Source organism: Stylophora pistillata, chromosome 4, assembly GCF_964205215.1.
Source record: "Stylophora pistillata chromosome 4, jaStyPist1.2, whole genome shotgun sequence".
NCBI lineage: Eukaryota > Metazoa > Cnidaria > Anthozoa > Scleractinia > Pocilloporidae > Stylophora > Stylophora pistillata.
This window is the reverse complement of record NC_142522.1, coordinates 8,568,925-8,573,368: the sequence shown is the minus strand read 5'-3', so window position 1 is coordinate 8,573,368 and position 4,444 is coordinate 8,568,925. Positions and strand designations below refer to the sequence as shown.

At 39.4% G+C, this 4,444-nt stretch overlaps 1 pseudogene across 1 annotated transcript; it reads left to right on the top strand.

Moving 5' to 3' along the window:
• Positions 1-2,847, top strand: LOC148732276 (uncharacterized; annotated as a pseudogene). Its single transcript, XR_016000592.1, has 4 exons — positions 1-551; positions 1,477-1,796; positions 1,882-2,031; positions 2,215-2,847. The product of XR_016000592.1 is annotated as an uncharacterized LOC148732276 (transcript).
• The last annotated feature ends 1,597 nt before the right edge of the window (positions 2,848-4,444 follow it).

Here is a 4,444-nt window from a genome sequence, read left to right as displayed (position 1 = left end):
ATCCTGACCACCGACGATAACCAAGGGGTAACAAAACTGAGTGCAAAATACATCAATGAAATAAACGTTTCCCTGCCGTAACACAACTGCAAGTTGATAGATAAGAATTTCATCCTCTGCCAAGACAATCTTCATATAAAACTATGATCTTATTCAGCAGGTGAAAAAAAAAATTGAGGGCTAACAAGACCCCCTCTGAGCTAACCGCCGAGTTTTTGAATGGGACTAATGAGGGCCTAAAAAATATTGAAAAAAAAAAAACCTTTTACATAACTCTGCGAAGATATCAAGAGGTAAGACTGTGTGATGATTTCCTTGAAACGTTACACAATCAGCAAAATCCCTTTTTAAACTAATTTTCCAGATGCCCTTTATTACTTAGTGAACTCTCTGTGCAATTTTGGTCGTAAATTTATTCATCGAAGTAGGAGGTTGACAAACAATGTTAATTAGCTATTTCCAACTTTTTGTATTAGTAACGTTTTAAGATGTAATTTCTTTTTCTGTATAGCCTGCGAGGGAGTGAGATTCAATGAGTTTTCTCTGAAAAGGTGAGAAAAGAAGCTTTAAGTTATTAGTAAGAGCAGTTTTAAATTTCGCACCGAGACATCGCCAGAAGCCTTCTAAAGTAACTACCGCATTTGATACGGTAGCTGGGTATGTCTACGACCGCGCCTGTTAATTTTATGTTTAGGAATATTTTCCTGGTTTTGACGAGCAAAATCTCCCGGAAATGAGATTTTCATTTGGCAGTTCAGGCAGAAAAAAGGTCATAGTGTTTTTACTTACAAATCCTCTTAATGAAAACGTGACATAATAGATTTTGGTGAAGACTAAAGGAGAAGGTTTACACCTGCAAGATTTTCTTAACAAGACTCTTGCTGATATGAGTAGCAAGCAACTTTTCTTTGGCCATGAAAATAGGTACTACTGGTTCTTCGCCACCAAACAAATAGAATAAAAAATTATTATAAACAGGTACGAATGAGTGAAAATATTAATTTGTGAATTCGTTTTTTGTATTTTTATGCGAAACAAGGTAGTTTTGAACTTTGCGTGAACGTGAAAAAATGATGCACGTTATGCGTGATGCGTGAAAAGGCCAACTGTTTTTACGTGAATGAGTTTTACAAAGGGTATAGGGGACCCTTTGTTAACGAAGCTACTAACGCAGGACAACTTGGTTGAAATCAACGTTAACGAATTGACAAAAACCGGCCATATGGCGAATGAAGCAAAAACATACGAATGTCGACCGTGATTACGTAATCTTTGAGAGACCTCGCATAATAACCTAAATATAATCAATTGAGGTAAAAAAAAACCCATTGAAATGGAAGTAGAATTCTCTTCAGTTCCATCAAAAGAGTAAGATGGATATGTAAGTACTGGTTGCTACGGGCGAGTATTGTATACTTGCCAACGAAAACGAGAAAGCGAAAATGAAATAATAGCATGTCTTTGTGCATATTTCAGAATGCTTGCCAAAACAGTATTGGCCCTATTCTGCATAGTGGTCCACCCCATAGCAGTTTTTGGTGACCATACAAAGAGTGGTGCATGTCGGGACAACAGAGAGGAGCATGGTTTTGCTTTAGTTGGACATGATTACAGAAGTGAGTCCGCCGACCATTTTGGACGTTGTTTGTTTGTGTGCAGCTCAGAGGAAAGATGTCAAAGTGTGACGTATCTCTGGAATAAGAAGGAATGTAAAATGAACAAGGAAACAAAGAAGTCAAGACCAAGAGATTTTATAGGAAACGCAGCTTCTACCTATATGGAGAATAATTTTCGAGGTACCCTTAATCAGTCTCTGATCCCAGTTAAGGTATATAAGCATATGAGCTTACAGACGACCGCTTACTTCTACTTTTTAAACAGCAAAAAAAGGTTCAAAATCTTTGGTCCTAGGCCATTCCTGTCAAGATATCGTGATCAGTGGCGACGCTTAGGGGAATGGTGAGTACTGGATCGACCCAACAGCCACAGGGAACCCCTTCAGAGTGTTCTGTGACATGACAAATGCACAAGGTAAGTTTAGGTTGAAAGCTTCCGATAAGGCTGCCAGAAAGTTCCGAGATTTCTGGAATTTTATGTTGTTACAATTTTTGTATAATATACAAGAGAAATCATCCCGAGAGAGATAGGGAATGGCTAACCTTTTGTTTATCTTTTTACCTATTTATCGTAGTTGTTTACATATACTTTTTTTAGGTGGATGGACTCTGATCGGTCGCTTTCTCATGAAAGATCAAAATCCTGATGACCATTTCTCTGTTACCTCGGATTCTTACAGAGAGATTCTCCCGAATTATACCTCTAACAACCACTACTTGTTACGGACTGGCTTCAATCAGCTAAAAAACGACATGGGCTTCACTCAGATCCGGTTCTACTGCTTCAAAAAGAAAGTTGGCCGTGTGTTTCACATTATGACCAACAAGGGGTTCGAAGGGAGCTAAAGTGTTGGGGTATTTTACGGACAGTAACAGTTCCCCCCCCCTCCCCCGCTTTTACACGTCTTGGAGACGACAATTCGATACTTGCAGCTAAATGTGCAGAATGGCGCCATCCAACAAACAACAGACGGGGGCATCAACAGCACTCGGGAAACAACCGTCTGTTTTCACGACCAATTTTAATTCCGTACGCCCGCTATTACCGATTCATGGGCCCCTTTCCTTACGCTTGTGATGACAAAGTCTTTATTAACTTTCCTATGTCCCTGGGTGACTTATGGCAGATATTTGTACGTTAGAGGTCTTAGAACTGATAACACCTGAGGGACTAGTCTGTATTCATCGCCTGAGGGGAGGGGGGGTGGTGGAGAATTGATACCTCCTGAGGGACCAGTCTGTATTCATCGCCTGAGGGGAAGGGGGGATGAAGAATTTTTTGGGAAGATCACATGTCTTCAGGGGGGAGCAGAGGAGGATTACTTGTCACCAAGAGAGTATAAAGGGGAGGGGAGGGGAGGGGAGGGCACTGCCAATTAACTGCCAGTGATGGGGGGGGGGTCATAAGAATATTATAAAGCCTTAGGGGAGATCAGATAAATTATATCGTGATACAACCAAAATCCTCCAATCCCCTCCCCCCTCCCCCTTCCCGGGCGATGAATAATGGCCATCGTTGTACGGCGAGAACTGGCTCATGATATGTTTGTTTGGACTTGAGCCAAGAAAAGTTTGGTAGAACACACATTTTAGGCGGAAGGGTAGACTACCTGACATACCTCGCTGCATGTTGTGAAAAAGAGGAAAGCCAAACAAAAGAAGAAACCAATAGGGAAACTTTTGATTTCTTTTTTTTTTAAGGAAGTTACCTTTTAACCACTTCTGTTCTTACCGACACTGAGGTTATATTGTTTTGGATTTCTAATCTCCTCAAAGCCATCATTTCATATTCTACTCTTAGTGGGGTTGAAATCTATTTGTGCAGACGATCATGGAGTTAGGAATTTGATTTTTTTTTATTCTTAATATATTTAATCAACTATTACGCGTTCCTTTCTATTGACAAATCTGGCGGACAAATTTTGTTCTGTCGTTTTATGCTCAGAGCTTAATATTTATGCTGTGAGCATAAATTCGGTACTTCTATTAATAGATAGGCGTTCATAAACGAATTTCTCATTCAGAGTTGTTGAATATTGGCCAGATTCCTTTTTTGTGGACATTCATGGACAAATACGAATTCGAGGTCCATATCAGCGAAAAAAAAAAACAAGAACAATATTTAGCCACCTTGACAATATGATACACTTTGTTAATGAGGAAACAATTATTTGACACAAATTTCACATGAGTTTGCTTCTGCGTTGGAAAGATTGATCTAACTACCGTGGTGAACCAATCAGAACACAGGATCCCCTTCCTCCTGCCTGCATGCGGAGCCACCCGTTATAATCATGGATACAGTTTACAAAGCGTTTGGAAAAATTCTCTCATTTCCACCAATAAGATGGTTGCTCTGAAATAAATTAAGCTAGCGACTAGATTGAAGTCGACTCTTTATTTATAACTCGCATTTTACACTCAATACAATACAACATAAAACAGTATTCTTTATTTAACGAAGGTGACGTAATAAACCCAATGAGTTATCTAGCTTACGGCCTTACTCAGCCACGGAACGAATGGATTTCTGTGGGTTTGGAATTAATAACTGAAAAATGATAGGAAATGCTAGGTCGTCAAACGGCTTTACAGCTCTGCCCAAAATCGACAACTTTGTGTTCCCAGACCGGAAAACGCCTAGTATCTTGTATTAGCTAGGGACAATGGAAAGGATGTGATAAAGATGACAGGAATTATTTGTGATGACACGCCCATACAGAATTTGTTGAAGAACTGACATAAAAGCAATGAAACATTAATAATTTATAGATTTACGTTTTCTTTTATTGCATTAGTATTTTTTATACTCCAATGCGGTTTTATCG